The sequence below is a fragment of the Macrobrachium nipponense genome, chromosome 1 (assembly GCF_015104395.2).
Source record: "Macrobrachium nipponense isolate FS-2020 chromosome 1, ASM1510439v2, whole genome shotgun sequence".
In the NCBI taxonomy this organism is placed as follows: domain Eukaryota; kingdom Metazoa; phylum Arthropoda; class Malacostraca; order Decapoda; family Palaemonidae; genus Macrobrachium; species Macrobrachium nipponense.
The window spans coordinates 203,285,522-203,304,480 of NC_087200.1; the positions used below are offsets into that span (position 1 = coordinate 203,285,522).

The window sequence follows — 18,959 nt, forward strand, 5'->3', positions numbered from 1 at the left end:
TCCCCGATCAAGGAAATACCCTGCGGTTTTGTCCTGAAAGGGAAGATTTTCCAATTTCAGGGACACTCTGCTTCGGTCTCGCACGGCGCCGATGGTGTTCACCGTTCTTATGAAGAACGTTGCGGTGCCTCCATATTGCGGAAATAAAAAGGATCTCTCTCTACCTAGACGACTGGCTTATTCGAGCCTCATCGCAAGACAGGTGTCTGAAGGACCTTCACACGACTCTGTCGTTAGCGAAGTCCCTGGGACTTCTGGTGAATCTCGAGAAGTCGCCATCTGACTCCTTCTCAATCCTTAGTCTATCTGGGATTCAGATGGACCTCAGTGGCTTTTCGGGCTTTTCGTCCCAGGGGTTGGGGCGACAACTTCAATGCCTGGACAAAGTGTCCGGCCCTTTCTAGGGAAGGAAACATGCTCGTGAGGGAATGGATGAGTCTGCTGGGGACCATTTCCTCACTGGAGAAGTTTGTTTCTCTGGAAGGTTGCACCTCCGACCACTTCAGTTTCTTCCTCTCAAGCAATTGGTCACGCAAACAGGATCTAGAAGAGGTCTTGTTTTTGACGGAAGAGTGAAAAAGCACCTCAAATGTGGTTGATCCAAAGAAGCTTGCGGAAGGACTTTCGCTCAAGCTTCGGAACCCCGACCTAGTGTTGTTCTCCGACGCGGTCCTCCACAGGGTTTGGGGAGCAACACTGGGAGGGAGAGTGTCAGGCACCTGGAGAGGGGAACAGGTGTCCTGGCACATCAACCTAAAAGAACTCTCAGCGGTTTACCTCGCTCTAAGGTTCTTCGAGGAGGAAGTCTCCAGCAAAGTGGTTCAGATAAACTCGGACAACACACAGCCTTGGCATACCTCAGGAAACAGGGGGGAGGGGGGAACTCACTCTCATTCTCTGTTCGTCATCGCGAGGAATATCCTGATTTTGGGCGAAGTCGCAAAACGTCACGATTCTGACAAGGTTTGTGTTCAGGCGTGGAAAACGTGCGAGCGGACCTTCTCAGTCGGCAAGGACAGCCTTGCTGCCGACGGAATGGACCCTTCATCAGGAAGTATGCCAGGCGCTATGGAAGCTGTGGGGACGTCCTCATGTGGACGTTTTCGCGACTTCCCGAACGAAGAGACTTCCGCTGTATTGCTCCCCAGTTCTGGACCCGGGAGCAGTGGCAGTAGACGCCCTACTGTGGAATTGGTCGGGACTAGACATTTACGCTTTTCCCCATTCAAAATCCTCGGGGAAGTAATGAGGAAGTTCGCTGCATCAGAAGGAGCGAGAATGACCCTTATCGCCCCCTTCTGGCCAGCGGCCGACTGGTTCACGGAGGTGATGTCCTTCCTAGTAGACTTTCCGAGGACTCTGCCCTAAGGAAAGATCTCTCAGACAAGCCCCACTTCGAGAGGTACCACAAAAACCTCCCCGCTCTGAGTCTGACTGCGTTCAGACTATCAAGAAGTTGGCCAGAGCGAGGGGTTTTTTTCAAGACCTGTGGCAACGGCGATTGCCACCGCAAGGAGGCCCTCCTCAATCGCAGTTTACCAATCAAAGTGGGCTGTCTTTAGAAGTTGGTGCAGAAGGAAGGGCATTTCCTCCACCTCAACCTCTGTGAGCCAGATAGCGATTTCCTTCTTCACCTTAGGAAAGAAGCGAAACTAGCCGTTCCCACGATTAAAGGCTACAGAAGCGTGCTTTCTGTGGTCTTCAGACATAGAGGACTCGACTTAGCGTAATGATAGAGACATTCATGATCTCATTAGATCATTTGAGACTGTGAAAGTTCTCCAACCTAAAGTACCATCGTGGGAACTTAGACGTGGTACTGAAGTTTCTCATGTCGAGTCAATTTGAACCGCTCCATTTAGCCTCGCTTAGGAATCTTACTAAGAAGACCATTTTCCTAACCGCTCTGGCGACGGCGAAGAGGGTTAGCGAAATTCAAGTCATAGCAAGCATATTGGGTTCAAGGATCATAGTGCAGTTTGTTCCTTAAGTCCTACGTTCTTAGCAAAGAACGAGAACCCTTCCAACCCTTGGCCGAGAACGTTCGAGATCAAGGGGTTGTCGGAGCTAGTGGGACCTGAAGCTGAGAGAGTCCTGTGTCCTGTCAGGGCTCTCAAGTTTTATTTGCAGAGAACCAGAGCATGCAGAGGTTCTTCGGAGAACTTGTGGTGCTCTGTGAAAAACCAGATCTTCCGATGTCGAAGAATGCACTGGCGTTCTTCTTAAGAAGTACGGTTAAGGAAGCCCATGAAAAGTGTAGTGAAAGTGACATGGAGCTTCTGAAAGTGAAAGCCCACGAGTTGAGGGCTATTGCTACTTCGGTGGCTTTTTTCACAAAAATATGGCAATCAAAGACATTTTGGGCGCCACTTATTGGCGAAGCAATTCGGTGTTCGCTTCACACTACCTGCGGGGACGGTGAAAGGCAACATACAAACAAAATTGTTTTACTCGCTCGGACCATACGTCGCTGCAGACACTGTTTTGGGGGCAGGAGGTAGCGCTCATCCTATCCTTTAATGGTTTAGGGGAGTTTTTTAAACTTGTGTTATGGTTGTGGGGTTGGACGACCGCCTGCGGCGGATCTCCCTTCCATTAGCTTAGTCTATGTGGGATACTTTTTGGTAGGCTACGCCAGGTGGTTTGGTTTTTACTTCGTTGCCCTCATTTGTATGGTCAATGGTCTAGTCACGTCGTGGTCTCGCCCCCTGTTGACAGATCATCTGGAGTGCACCAGCTATATAGGTCTCTACCTCGCTGGCAACTCTAGTAGCACAAGCAGACTTACGCGGCAGTAACCACGAAGTCAGCTATGCTAAACAGGTAAGGAATCAAGATATCATTATCTGCATATATATTGTTTCCTAAAAATCTTCTATTCTGTCTACTCCCACACCAAAGGTGGGATTCAGCTATATATATATCTACAGGTAAGTTTCATGAACAAAATGATATTGTAATGATACAATTAAGTTTGTTCATGACTTACTTCCTGGCAGATATATATAATCAAGTACCCACCCACCTCCCCTCAGGAGACAGTGTAAATAAAAAATTATGAATAGAAAATGGGGAATGATTCCTGATACCCGCCTCCCAGCGGCGGGAATGGGGTACGAACCACTGACTCCACTGCGTGTGTCGTAAGTGTTTAAATTTCTGTCGGATTCGGAAAATACAGCTATATATATATCTGCCAGGTAAGTATGAACAAACTTAATTGTATCATTACAATATCATATTAGTTATTACATTATTTTAATGTCCAGCTCAACAAGATCATAATACCATTACAGTGTTTCCCTCTTATTCACAGGGAATGTACCAGATGCCCCCCCCCCCCCCCCCCCCCCCCCCCCCCCCCCCCCCCCCCCCCCCCCCCCCCCCCCCCCCCCCCCCCCCCCCCCCCCCCTGAATAGTTGAAAACCCTATAAAATGCTTAAAACTGTCAAGTATTTTGTTAGTTAAAACTCAAGAAAAATCCACTAAAAATGTTTATACCTGGTTTTTTAAATAGTTTCATAAAAATATGCATTTTATGATGAAATTGGTGAAAAAACATGAATTTGCGGATAATTCTCATATAAAAATACCGTGAATATGCGAATTTTCCACTAATAAGGGGGGTGGATGTTCCAGAGAGAAATCCCAGAATATGTGAGGCTGCGAATCCAGAGTGCATGAATACAAGGTTCACTGTACAGTGCAACTTTTGTAAGGATTTCAGTTATTCCTACACGATATACAAACCCTCAGTCCTTTACAATAGGAATTACTTGAGGCATAGCTTGGACACAGCTGCTGAAATCTTTAATTAGATGGTTCTGTAGTTAACCCTCTTACGCCAAAGCCCTAAAAATCAAAACCTCTCCTGTATGCCGGCGCCGGTTTGGAGTGAGCGCGGAAGCGGAAAAAATAATTTTTTCAAAAAATCACAGCGCGCTTAGTTTTAAAGATTAAGAGTTCATTTTTGGCTCATTTTTTTTGTCATTGCCTGAAGTTTAGTATGCAATCATCAGAAATGAAAAATAATATCATTATCATATGTAAATAATGCGAGATATGGTAGCGAAAAAAAAATTTATAGATAATTGTATTCAAATCACGCTGTGCAAAAAACGGTCAAAGCTAACGAGTTACTTTTTTTTTCGTTGTATTGTACACTAAATGTCAATCATTTTGATATATAATACATAGTAAAACAATAAAAGCAACACCGGAAAAATATTATCACAAAATGATGTACAAATTTGTAACGCTCGGACGTAAAAAAATGTTATTTTCAAAAATTCACCGTAATTCTAAATATTGTTCTAGAGACTTCCAATTTGTTTCAAAATTAAGACAAATGATTTAATATTACGATACTGTAAGAGTTTTAGATTAGAATTGCAGATTTCGACCATTTCGGACGAGTTAAATTTGACCGAATGCCGAAATTTTTATATATATATTTTTATATGCACATATTTCGGAGATGGAAAAAAGCTACAACCTTCACTTAATTTTTTATTGTATTTTTCATGAATTTGCACATTTTGATATATGAACTATAAAAACGGCTAATATGAAAAGGGAGCAAATATTAGGATAATGCGATGTAACGTATTTCGGAGACTGCGGCCGCGAATCGGCGCGCGGAGTGTTAAGTAAATATATTTTTCTTCAAAAATTCACCCATAAATCACAATATTGTTCTAGAGACTTCAAATTTGTTTCAAAATGAAGAAAAATGACAGAATATTACTAGGCCGTAAATGTTTTAGCTTACAATTGTGTTTTTCAACTATTTCGGTAGAGTCAAATTTGACTGAACGTGATTTTTTTTTCTATTTATCGTGATTTATATGCAAATATTTCGAAAAAGAGAAAAAACCAAAACAACCTTCAATCATTTTTTTAGTTGTATTCTACATGAAATTGCGCACATTTTCATATATAAAACTTTATGTAACAGCTAATTTTAAATGGTGCAAACATTTCGACAATCCCACAAAAAAAATTATGATTTTTTCGGAAGAGTTTACCGCGGGACGTTTAAGGGAAAATGTTTTTTTTTTTTTTTTCTTTTTTTTTTTTTTTTTTCATAAAATTCACCATAATCAGAAAATTATTGTGACTAGAGGACTTCCAAGTCATTGCAAAATGAAGGTAAATGATTGAATATTACTAGAATATAAGAGTTTTAGCTTAAAATTGCGTTTTTTCGACCATTTCGGTAGAGTCAAAGTTGACCGAAAGTTGAAATTTTTGCACTTAACGTTATTTATATGAAAATATTTCAAACTGATAAAGCTACAAACCATGGGTTGTAGCTGTTGTATTGTGCATGAAATTGCACACATTTCCATATATAAAACTTTATGTAACGGCAAATTTAAAAGGGTGCAAACATTAGGACAATCGCACGAAAAAATTTATCGGAAGAGTTATCGCACGAACGTAAGGAAAAAGTTTTTCATAAATTCACCCATAATCGAATATTGCGCTGGAGACGTCCAATTTGTTGCAAAATGAAGGCAAATGATTGAATATTACTCTAATATAAGAATTTTAGCTTACAATTGCGTTTCTCGACCATATCGGTAGAGTCAAAGTTGACCGAAGGTTGAAATTTTGCACTTATCGTTATTTATATGAAAATATTTCAAAACTGATAAAAGCTACGATCATGAGTAGTTTTTGTTTGTATTGTACATGAAATTGCACACATTTTCATATATAATACTTCATGTAAAGGATAATTTGTTCATGAAACTTACCTGTCAGATATATATAGCTGTATTTCTGAAGTCCGACAGAATTTTAAAAACTTCCGACACACGCAGTGGTCGGCCAGGTGTTATACCCATTCCCCGCCGCTGGGAGGCGGGTATCAGGAACCATTCCCATTTTCTATTCATAATTTTTCTGTCGCCGGTGCTGAAAACACCTGTTTTCAGTACTCCGTCTTAGGATTTTGGAAACTTCATTGCCCTAAGTATCCTAATTGTCTTTTGATTTATTTTTACTTGGATTTGTGGCTAGGCATACGTTATCTTAAATTGATTTGAATTTGATTCATTTTTGCTTAAAATATCTGAATCTAGTTTAGGCTAGTTTCAGACGGGGTTGTCTGCAAAGATAGGGTGTGGCTACCGAAAGCTTCGGTAGATCTGCACTTGGTGATGTACGAGGGGTTAGGGTGGGTCTTCCTTCTTTGTTGAGAATTTGTCATGTAAGGAGTGTGAGACTTTGTCTATTCCGTAAGGAAGACGTATGATTCGTATGTACGCAATTAATCAGTAAACATGTCTAATTCCGTAGGAAGACGTATGATTCGTATGTACGCAATTAATCAGTAACAAAATCAGTGAACTCGGGTAGTGAACCTGCAACCTTCCTGTAGACTTTATTTTGCCTAACCCTGTAGTATGGCCTACGGGCTATGAATATGTCTACGAGAGGTGCTCGCTCTTCTTCATTGCTGTGAAGTGCTACTTCTGTAATTGTTACTCCTAACCCTGCAGTATTGCCTTCGGGCCCTAAGCAGTGTCTGTAGAGGAATTGCCCTTTCTCTTATACTCTTTCGATTCGTAACTTAGAATCGAAAGTGCTTGCTTTAGAGAGTAAAAGTGAAGTGCAGAAGTGCAGTGATACCCCTTGTGTGGAGTGGAGGTTGCGTCAGATCGGCCTCGTTTCGCCTCTAGGCCTGGACCTCTGCTTGACTCCCAGGACCTGGGGAGGGAGCATGTCGAAAGCCGAAGGAGGGTTACAAGGAACCCCACCGATCTGGCGTGCCTTCGGCAGTTACTGATGAAAATCCCCAGACTGCCAAAGTGCGTGCGCGTGCACGAATCCTGAAGTTTGCTTCTCGTCCTCCGAAGCGTCCTCTCCGTGCAGGGGTTGGAGCTTTCGGAAGGACTCGCGCCCTCTAAATAGAAGCTTTATAGAAGAGGACGCTTCACGTCCTCTCTCTCTCTCGTTATGCGTTTTCAGTGAGAAGTTAAGAAGGCGAACGTCGCCTGAACTCGTGTCCGTCTTTCCACCGAGAATACGTAAAAGAAGTCATAGTAGCAGGAAGCTTTTGAGAGCGGACGCCTGGGACGCTCGGATGGACTCTAGGCGCGCGCGAGGTGCACGCCAAGCGCGCTCCGTGCGCGCCAGTGGACGCCGAGCGTGCTCCAGTGGACGCCGAGCGCGCTCCAGTGGACGCGAGCGCGCTCCAAAAAAGTGGACGCCGACGTGCACCAGCGCACGCCAGGTGTGTCGCCTGCTGAACGTTTCTGTTGAACTCTTCAAGCTCTTGTTTCAGATTTGGGCCTAAAGAATTTTTTACCTCTACCTTCGGTGATACCTTCTACCTCACCTGCAAAGAATGTGAAGTAGGCAGTGCTTCGGAGGAAGCTTAAAGTGAACAGACAACTTCTTCTTCGAAACCCAGCAAGACATCGGGTTTCGTGAATTCAAGAGGTCTCTGTCAATTAATATTGCTTTTCGCATAGGTGGATGGAGTTAAGGAAGATCTCGTTTGCTCTACCGCAACCTTTGCCATTCTGCCAATAAATTTAAGTTGCCACTACCGCAGTCAAGACTTTGCGCTAAGGCAGTTTACGGGTTATGTAAGGCTCGATGTCCTGCACGTCAGACTCTCGGCAACGTTCAGTAGGATTCTTGCAAAGGCACTCATCAAAAGGACGCTCTTCAGGAAAGCGCAAGACAGGATCTTCCTTTGCCATACTGCCAATAATTTTAAGCTTTAGCAGGCATTAGTTGTGATACGGGAGAGGAAGCTGGTTGGAGAGTTTATTTCCTCTTCCCAGGATAATTTTCCAAGCTTTTTAGCCCATCTGAAAGGGTTTTTCAGAGGATAGATTTTGTTAGTTTCTAGTCGGGACTACGCTGCCGAATTGAACATCGTCGTCCTACTTGCCGTAAGCCCAGTCTCTTAAACAGGATTCTTGCCCCTTCCTCGTTTGAGACGGGAATCGGAAAAATTAAATGCTCGACTCCCTGGATTACGTTTTGTCAATTCAGTGACTTTCCCCCATTGACAATATACTTTTCGTTTTGTCAGTAAGTGGGTATCCCCTCTTTGACAAAATATCTCTTTGTCCCGTAAATGGGTTAGTTCTCATGACAAACATCTCATTAACTTGATATTGCGTAAGCGAATAAGCTCTTATCGACCAAGATTCGGGAAGAGCTCTCATTCGTCATTCGCAGACTCGTACAAGAAATAGACTTGTAGACTACGTCAATGAATCGCTTATGTCCAATAACATAAGAAGCTTGAGCTTGAACTGCTTCGACTGCTTCGATTCTCTTAAGTTTTGTTCATGAAACTTGCCTGTCAGATATGTATGTTAGCTGTATTTCCGAATTCAGCTATATATATGTCTGCCAGGTAAGTAGGAACAAACTTTATTGTGATATAATTTCATTTTTTGCCTTGCGTTATTTTACTTCTGGTTGGTTTCAAGTCATATACGCTTGCTGTAGTTACCTCTTCGGATGGCAACCGAGAGGTCTGTTGTCTATTTTAAGGACATTTAATCGTTACTCCCTGCAGCCTAACAGGAGTTTCCGATTTATCTTTTACCGTTGTATGGTAGTGTTCTGACGACACAACGCATCTATATATTTAGCGTTTTCTGTTTCGCTTAAATATACCAGCTTGAGAGTCTTTCTGCGTTCAAAAATAACGGACCTATTTCTTCGTAGAATAGGGTAGCTGGCAACCCAGACATAAAGTTAAGAGACGACGTTCGTAAGCTGCTGCTGCTGCTGTCACGCTGTCTGTCCTCCAGTCCAACCGAGCCAGTATTCAGTGACAGATCGTGGCGCTGTCATGCGCGGTAGGTTACGTCTCTCTCTCCTGCGGGATTGACTGACTAACCGTATCTCTGTGCTGACGGTTACGTCTCTCCTGCGGGATTGACTGACTAACTGTATCTCTGTCCTACAATCACGGACTTTAGCCTAAGATTGAGGGGATTTCTTACGTGAATGAATAAACGTTGCATTCGTTTTGCCTTACTATGTTCAACAGAGTTATCTCTTAATCCTTTCGGTGCTCGTTACCGGCACGGTATGGAACTACGAGTCTACCGCAACATTGCACTTTTATTTGCTCTCCTGCTTAGGCAAAGCGCAGCCTTATTTAGGGAAGTAAGCTACTCGGGGAGGGAATGGATGAGCTTGCTGGGGACCATTTCCTTCCTGAAGAAGTTTGTTTCCCCGAATAGACTGCAATTCAGACCACAGTTTTTTCCTACCGGGAAACTGAAATATTATTCAAGATCTAGCAATGATTCTGAACATCTCTCAGTGCGGTCTATCACCTGAGGTGATAGAAAAAGAAGGTGCCAGACATCTGGATAGGGTTTCAGATGTCCTGGATCTTAATCTGAAAGAAGTAAAGCGATTCGGTAGTCCCTCCAGTCCTCGAAACGAGTTTTTGGGACCAGTGGTCCAGATCAACTCTGATATTCCACAGCTCTCTCATATCTTAAGAAGTATCTTCTCTCGGTCCTTGTTCGAGTTTACGAGAAAGAGCCTATTATAACAACAGGCGTAAAATGTAACGATCCTCTACAGGTTCGTTACAGGATTGCAAAAGTCCGTCGAATCGTCTCGATCGACGGCAGCAACTATTCACTTCCGAGTGGAATCTTTCTTTAGAAGTAAGTTGAGAGTTGTGTAGACTTTAGGGACGCCCTTTATCATTCTTCTCTTCGATATGTTGAGGACGAAGAGGCGGCTTCTTCTCTGCTCCCTTATTCTCGATCCGGGATCAGTACCATTAAACGCCATCCTATGATATTGAACGGGGATGGATGTTTAGTCTCTTTTTTCCCCTTTTTCAATCGCTTAGGAAATGTAATAAGAGGATTTATGACGTCACAGGGAGCGACAATGACGCTGATCGCCCCATGTTGGCCTTCAGAATCCTGATTCACAGAGGTCACATATTTCCTAGTTCACTTTCCAAGGAACCTTTTCCGAGAGAGTCGGTCTACTCTAACTCGAAAGGTACCTATAACCTCTCCGCTCTGAGTCTGACTACGTTCAGACATCGAGGTTGACAGGAATAAGATTACCGTCTTCCTTTTCCGTCTGAAGAATGGGATAAGCTGGCAGTCACAACTATTAAAGAATATGCAAATATGTTGTTGACGGCCTTTGGGCTCAGAGATTTGCGTCTGTCAAACAACAAAGCCCTTCACGATTTTTGAGTTCTGTGGGATCTCGAAACTCGCTCACCATCTACTTTTTGTCTCACCGCCTGTTTTCTCGGAGTCAGACACTCGTCGAGATCAGGCGACATATAGTAGCCCTGAGTTTCTTGTTGACGAAGTCAGTTGCGTTTATAACACCCCCGATGATCGTGTCAACATGAGACCAGGTTGGACTGTCAGGCATTCTTCCTTCGGGACTGAATCGCCTTTTTGTTTCTCGCTCCTTTCTCCTGGCACCAGAAGCTCGAGTCAGTTGATTCGCTGACGACGTTGGGTTGTGTTGATACACCCCCAAGGTTTGCTTAGATTGAATCGCCCAGGCAGTCCAGACACTCATTCTTCAGCGAAGAATAGTGCCTTATGGTCTTCAGGTACAGCCTTGCTGTCCTTGATTCGTCTGACTGGTCAACTGTCGGTCACCTGACTTTAGTACAGACGGACTGACTGTGCATGTCCAGATCGAAGCTTTCAATATGGAACTTAGACGTAGTCTGAAGTTCTTGATGTTAAAGCATTCGAACCTCTCCTACCTGTTAACTTTTTGCATGTGATCAGGAAGGCCTTCTTCTAACCACCCTAGATACGACAAAGAGGGTTAGTGAAATTTTAAGCCATCGTCACAAGTTTTGGCTTTAGAGAAGACAAGGCGGTGTGCTCTCTAAGCCTTCCGTTGTGGCCTAAGAATGGAAACCCGTTTTGTCCTTGGGCCAGGAGCTTGGAAGCAAGGATGGCACAAGTTAGTGGGCAGGAGCCAGAGAGAGTCCTGTGCCCTGTCGGGTCTCTCAAGTTTTATCTACATAAAACTCAAGAAAGTCGAAGTCATTCGGGCAATCTGCAGTGTTCCGAAAAAGACCAGACTTGCCCATATCGAAGAACACCCTGGCTTTAGTGTTAAGGAGTTCTTTCAAAAAATGCTCCCTTCATTGTGTTTTTGCACAAAGATTTGAAATCTTTTTATCTAAATGCTCACGAGGTGAGGGCGCGGCCTCGGAAGCATTTCAATAGAGCATGGCACTCAGTAACATCCTGAGTACCATGTTTTAGCGAAGCAACTCTGTGTTCACTTCACACTCCCTGCGAGATGTGAAGATGGCATATGAGATCTGCTGCTCGCTAGGGCCATACGTGTCTGCAGACACAATCTTGGGGGCAAGAAGTACCACTCATCCTATCCTGTAGAAAATGGTTAGGAAGAGCTCTTAATTTAGTTGAGTCGCCGACAACGGCGACTTCTTAACTCTTAAGCCTTAGTTAAAACACCTTAACTTTGGCTAGGTTGGTCAGGTGGTGATATATATATATATATATTTATTTTACTTCTTAGCCCTCATGGTATGGTCAATATGGTCTAGTCACGTCGTGGTCTCGCCCCTGTTGACAGATCATCTGGAGTGCACCAGCTATATAGGTCTCTACCTCGCTGGCAACTCTAGTAGCACAAGCAGACTTACGTGGCAGTAACCACGAAGCCAGCTATGCTAACAGGTGGAACCAAGATGTAAATCATCTGCATGCATTTGTTTCCTAAAATCCTTCTATTCTGTCCCTTCCCACCTCCAAAGGTGGGATTCAGCTATATATATATCTGACTGGTAAGTTTCATGAACAAAATGATATTGTTATGATACAATAAAGTTTGTTCATACTTACCTGGCAGATATATATAATCAAGTACCCACCCACCTCCCCTCAGGGGACAGTGGAAATAAAAATTATGAATAGAAAATGGGAATGGTTCCTGATACCCGCCTCCCAGCGGCGGGAATGGGTACTAACCACCTGGCCGACCACTGCGTGTGTCGGAAGTTTTTAAAATTCTGTCGGACTTCAGAAAATACAGCTATATATATATCTGCCAGGTAAGTATGAACAAACTTTATTGTATCATAACAATATCATTTTAAAATGGTGCAAAAATTATGTCAAAGTGACGAAATAATTTTTGAGATGTGTCACTGATACTTTTTAGTGCGATAAGAAAGAAATTCACGCTTGCGCGCCTGCGTAGCGATTGTAAAAAAAACAACAAAACAACGCCTTGATCCGTGAACAACTAGCCCACATCCCCCAAGGCGCGTGATTCAAAAGTTTTCGGCTGATAGGCCTATAAGTATTTTTCCGCGAATTTTAAAAAAAACTTTTTTGAGCCGACGTATGATACGTCCAATCGGCATACGGGAGACATTTTGACTTGACGTTTAATACTTCCAATCGGTGTAAGAGGGTTAACTACCGGTCCGGTCTTTTGTAGTCCCTCTGATCGAATGTAAATATTCCAATTTGCTTTCGGCTGTCGATGTGGATAGTCGTGTTCTTCACCGCTCTCTGCTCGGCTGTTATTGCTGATTTCTTTTCAATCCTGGTTGGATTTTTCTTTTGTCTTTATGTTAATTTCTCTGATAGTGTGTTTGTGTTTTTGAGAAAAGTGCAAACCAATGAATTACAACAGCCTGTGTCATCTGCCCCAAGCCGACACTGCCCTGGGGTAGAGGGTAAGGGGTGCGGCAAAGTCCGTGCCTCAGTGGAGATTGACCCTCATGCCCTCTGCTCATCTTGCTGTGGGCGTGAATGCAACCTTCATGATAAGTGTGCAGTGTTCTTTGTGGCCTGTGTTGCAGTCGGGAAGCTTGCCAGGAGGAGGAAATATATTAAGAAGACTGAATCAGTGGAGGGAGATAAGACACCTCCTACCACACCTACGGTACCTGACCTTGCCTCCTCTTACCTCTTTCCCAGCAATTGTCCTGTACTTAATGTCATCCCTTTGGAGTAGACTTCCGCTTCTTCTTCCCCTTGCGATGAGTCGGAGAGAGAAGAGGAAGGGGACTGTGGTTGCAGACCTGAGGAAAGCTCCTTTAAGGGCCTTCCTCGCCTCAAAGGTACACCTTCGGAACGATGGGGACCCCCCCCATTTAACCCAACTTTTGCTTCCGCAGGTGAGGTGTCAGGTTTAGATCAAGCTTGACTTCCTTGGGATTGGCTGGCACTCTGTCAATCCAGGCTTTATTGGCACACCTAAATAGAAGTGCCAGCAGCATGCAGTTGTCAGTTCCACCATTCACCCACAGTGGGACGCTGCCCAGCTACTACGTGCCTCCTCACCTGGTCTGGTCTCACCACCTGACAAATGTATCACCTTACCAGATAGTGAGAGGGACCAGACCTAACTTGCCAATCTATCAGTTGCCAGCTCCTGTCACTGCAGTGCCTCCCCCTGGTTTTGGTGTGGCACCGTTACATGTTCTAAGGGTTACCGCCCCTCTGTCCCCTCTAGTCGTGACAAGTAACACCACCTGCCATTCCTGCTGTTGTTCCTGACTCTGTGTCTACACCTGTTCCTGCTGCCGTACCCAAAAATGTCCTTGTATCAGCTCCTTGACCCGATGAGTCATCTGCCGCCCCTTGGGGTTCCCTGACAACTCTACTGCAGAAGCTGAAGAAGAGGAAGGCAAAGAAGAAGAGATCCAAGGTGTTGTCATCTTCAGCTTTGTCTTCATCCTCATCTGCTGCCTCCTCACCTCTCTCTTCAAAGGCTTCACAGCCTAAGAAGGAGAAGGTATCTTCTCCGCCCCTGAAGAAGTCTCGCCTCAAGACTCCTGAGGGTCTGCCTCCTCCTGTCAGGGAGGAAACAGTTGGCACTCTCACTGGCTCTCCCAATTCTTCGGAAGTGGGAACCGAGATTTTTAGAGAGTTTTTTTGTGTTTTAACCATCAAGCATTTCTAAGTGTTTTTGGAGGGGTTGTAAGGATTCGTGGATTTGAGATATTCGCAGTGTGGGTTGGCTGTCTGGTACCCATCCTCCATGAATGCGAGGGTCTACTGTAGTACTTTGTTTTCCCCACTATTGTCTTTCTTGTGATGCTAGTATGCTGTGCCTCTCTCATTTGGTTGTTTTTATGGTGCCTCCCTGGGCATTACAGGAGATCCTCTTTGCTGGTTGTCATGGTGGTCTTATCAACATAGAAGCTGGAACATCTTTGGACTGGGCATTTGAAATGGTATACTACCACTTTAGTCTTTATATCTATGAAGCATGAAAATTATATATAAAGTATTCATATCACTGGCCTGCATTTCAAAACTTTTCTTCAAAGGTCAAGAGTTTTCCAACTGAATTAGGACCCTTTTTTGCAGCTGAATTGAAAAAATAGTTCATTTTCCTGGGTCAGGTCTGGTTTCTAAGATATAGTCTATTTCTATTCCAGCATATTTTTCCAAAATATTGCAATTATCTAAGTGTTTATGGGCTTTTTTTTGTGTGTGTATGTGTGAAAAACTGGGTCGTAGGTAACCTTTAATAATTATAATAATGAATTTTATTTCTCTGTTCAAGTCTAGATATGTATGAAAATGGATTGGAAGTGTAAAAACCATCCTAAGAGGTTCTGTTACATCTGTGGACACGTGGTTCTCCCAGACCATCAAGCAAAAATCACGGATTTTGTGAAGAAGGCATACCAAGCTTAATTTGGAGTCAAACTAGGGGACCAGGGTAAGCCATTCGGGCCCCATATCTGCTGCAAAACGTAAAGAGAACTTACGGGATTGGAGGAACAAGAAAAGGAAGAGTATGCCATTTGGTGTCCCAATGATGGAGGGAAGGTAAAGGTCACGTTACCAACTGCTATTTTTGCATGACAAATCTAAAAGGCATCAATTGCAAAAACTAGCACCATGTTCAATACCCTGATGTTCCTTCTGCCATAAAGCCAGTCAAGGAGTCTGCCCATTTACTGGGTTCTTGTCTTCGAGAGAAATGTCTACTGGCGCCAGGAACAACATTCTATTGGTATCAGGACCACGAGAGAGAATTTAGAAAATTCTTCACGTTTGATGAAGCATCTTCACTGGTCTACTGTAACAATATTGCTAACCTGATTGAATTACTTGGTCTGAAGTATGATGTTATGGAATGGAGACTTTTCATTGACTCATCTAACGGAAGTAAGTTTTCAGTGATCCCTGTTGGGCACTCAGTTGAAATGAAAGAATCCCACAAAAGCATGGAACGTCTGTTGTCTGCTCTGAACTACCAGGAACATAAATGGTTGATCTTTGGAGATCTTAAAGTTGTTTGACTCATCTTAGGACTTCAAGGTGGTTACGCAAATTATTCATGCTTTCTGTGCTTATGGGATAGCCGTGCTGATGACCAGCATTATGTCAGACAAGTGGCCATCACAACGTGGAGTCCCACACTCTGGTTGAACACAGCAAGATACTGCTTCCAGCCCTCCACATCAAACTTGGTCTCATGAAGAACTTTGTAAAGGCATTGGACAGGGAAGGTAGAGGATTGCTTTCCTCCATCAGAAGTTTCAACAAAAAAGCATGGAGAAACTTAAGGCAGGTATATTTGATGGTCCTCAAATAAGGGAACTCATCAAGGACGTAAGTTTTGATGATGCACTGAATCCTGCTGAACTCTCTGCCTGGTTGCCCCTTAAGTCAATCACTGCAAACTTCCTTCGCAACCGCAGAAGTTCCCAGTATGAGAAGGTGGTTGATGAGTTGATGGAGAATTTCTGCCAACTTTGTGCATGCATTTCAGTGAAAATGCACTTCCTCCAGTCTCATCTGGACTATTTTCCTGAGAATTGTGGAGGCTTCAGTGAAGAACAGGGTGAGCACTTTCTCCAAGATATCAGTGTTATGGAGGAATGCTATCAAGGCCGATGGAATGTGAACTTTCTGGCTGACTACTGCTGAGGCTTGAATAGGGATGTGGAGTCTGCTCATCACAAACAGAAGTCCCTGGAGAGAGCATTCATCCATGAGTAGCTTCCTTAGTTCATTATATTCTTCTTGGTATCTATTAAAAATATTTTGTAAGCCTTCTTTGAATAAATCAGTCTATTTAAAATATTGTGTTTCATTCACCTACAAATAGATTGGAATTTAGGATATTTTTATTGTGCTAATATTTCATTAACTTGATCTGATTATGTAAAATGAGCATGATTTTTGGATTCAGTGCAAAAAACTGGCCTAAAATTAGGTATATGTTAGACCTTGAAAACAATGCAGGCAAGTGTATTTATTTTGTGTATTAAAAATGAGACCTTAAATTAAATTCAAAAATGAGATAATTAATGTTCATTGTTCTTATAGGTGAAAAGTCAACTGCCAAGAAGAGAATCAGAACGACGGAATCATCATCTGTATCGGCACTGTGACATTCTTACAGCCATTGAAACCCGACTTTCTTTACTCAATATGACTTTTATGAAGTATGTTGATTGCCAGATGTGCTGCTTTATACCGGGAAAGGTTAGTGTTATTACTGCATGTACTCCTTTTGTGCCTATATAGTGGATGTTTCATTATATTATAAAAAAATCTTTTTAATGAATCAGAATATTGCAAGATTAAATCGTGCAATGCTCCTTCTGGAGGATTAAAAATACTTCTTTTTTGTTATGTGTAGGTCTTTGACCTTGAAAGGAATTGTATGTTTTATCTGTATTATGATAAGAATTGTAATTGTTTATTCTTTATTAGTATCCCTTGTGTACTATTGGAAAAACAACAAACAAACCTCTTGATTTCCATTGTCTCTATCACCCAGGAGACACATTTAACTGTCTACTGATTACTTCATGAGACAAGTGAACTGGCCTCTAATAGTACTGTAATGCATGAGATTTCATTCAAAAGGCATAGTAGTCTTAAGCTGAGTCACCATCACTTTCAGGGACTATTTGATTGTGTGAACAAAGTATGTTTTGATTAGTCATCATATTTTTTCGAACTTCCTTACATAGAAAGAAATGGGAATTTATTTTAGAATTTGTGGCATCTACATGTTTCAGAGTATTCATTGAGATATTTGTACATTTTGATAATGTTTCGTGTACATGTAGTATGTGTCTGTGGTTTTTTGTTTTGTTTTGTAACATTCTCCCAGCAATCATTATCCTTGTTTCATATATAATTGTTTTTATCCTTTTTTCATATATAAATTTATATGATAGTATTTCCTTCTGCTTGGATGCATATTTTCCAGGAAGTTGTATAGGATGTCTATACTTGTGTGTACTTGTCATTGTGAGGTGTTAACCTTCAAAATTTTGTTTTAAATATGAGTTTTTTGAAAGCATAATTATACCAAATATATGTTTATATTGTGTATTGAATTCAGGTTTGAATACACCATTTAGGAGAGTCTGCAGTAGGAAGAATATCTGTTTAGATGTATTCACTTGGATATAAGCAGCTATTTTACTATTCATAAATGGAGCCTTGTGTTATTTTGTTAGTGCAGTTAAAAAGCATACAGCACAACTGTAGTTTTTCTCTGACTTGGTAATTTCCTACATTGACACTAATTTGGATTGTGTTCCTTTTCCTCTTGCAGATATTTTATTGTGGCTTTATATAGGTATTTAACACCAGTCGCTCACATTTATGTCCTTTCCCATTATTTATAGGCACTTACCACTTATTTTTGTGCAATAGCCACCTTTTCTGTTATTTCTCTACTCATATACCATTTTAATCTTTAGCCATCTTAGTTAGGTTTCCAAAATCAGGACATCACAGATTCCTTGCTTTACTATCTATGATTGTTTTTAACTGATTACCAGCCGGCGCTTGGAATTTATCCTATTGTTAAGACCTCAGGTTTGTTAGCTATGAAAAATACAAATTGGTTAAAAATTTGTCATATTTGTTCCTTTTGTGAACTTGAAAGAAAAATCCTTTTGCATAAGACCAAACCTCCTATTTTACATTGAATATCCTCATTCCAGTGTTAGGTACCTTCACACTAATAAGGCTTATGATAACTCTTCATGATATACAGTGTATGATTAAAGGGGTTTCACTTAGAGGATGAGTATTCTGCTGGAAGAAGACTTGATGTAGTGCTCCCACATTCAGGAACGGCTTTATTTCAAGGCTGATTATTGCACTGCAAGTGGCTAATTCAGGTAAAATCTAAGAGGTTTGTTCTGTGAAACAAAAAATATTTTGTCTGTGTATTGATATGCCAGTAGTATACCATTCTTTGGATGGAATGGTTAAAGTACAACTGTATGTGCATTGTAGCTCCTTGTACAGTCACCACCCTATTTACGAATGAATTGTGTTCCAGACGGCTGTTCATATCTTGCATTGTTGGTAAGTTGGTTTTTTTATATGCAGTGCATTATTTTTGTTGATGCTTACATTCCCCTGTTAACCCTCTTACGCCAAAGCGGTAAAAAAAAATTGTCTCCCGTGTGCCGGAGGTGTTTCAGAGTGAGCACGGAAGCGGAAAAAATATTTATTTCAAAAAATCACAGCGCGCTTAGTTTTCAAGATTAAGAGTTCATTTTTGGCTCCTTTTTTGTCATTGGCTGAAGTTTAGTATGCAACCATCAGAAATGAAAAAAATTATCATTATCATATATAAATAATGCGATATATGATAGCGCAAAAACAAAATTTCATATATAATTGTATTCAAATCGCACTGTGCGCAAAACGGTTAAAGGTAACCAGTTACTTTTTCTTTCGTTGTAATGTACACTAAATTGCAATCATTTTGGTATATAACACATTGTAAAACGATAAAAGCAACACAGAGAAAATATTATCACAAAATAATGCATGAATTCGTAACGCGTGGACGTAAACAAATATTTTTTCCAAAAATTCACCATAAATCTAAATATTGTCCTAGAGACTTCCAATTTCTTTCAAAATGAAGACAAATGATTGAATATTACTATACTGTAAGAGTATTAGCTTACAATT

At 42.0% G+C, this 18,959-nt stretch overlaps 1 protein-coding gene and 1 long non-coding RNA gene across 2 annotated transcripts in view; one reads left to right on the top strand and one right to left on the bottom strand.

The window, feature by feature from the left end:
* The window catches only part of LOC135220344 (uncharacterized), a 32,212-nt gene extending 14,065 nt beyond the window's left edge, over positions 1 to 18,147 (top strand). Inside the window, exons 3-4 of the long non-coding RNA XR_010315674.1 lie at positions 16,332 to 16,490; positions 17,972 to 18,147. This is a non-coding gene — a long non-coding RNA (uncharacterized LOC135220344). The remainder of the gene's footprint in view (positions 1 to 16,331; positions 16,491 to 17,971) is intronic.
* Positions 1 to 18,959, bottom strand: part of LOC135219066 (uncharacterized) — a 155,253-nt gene that overhangs the window by 100,503 nt on the left and 35,791 nt on the right. The window lies entirely within an intron of this gene.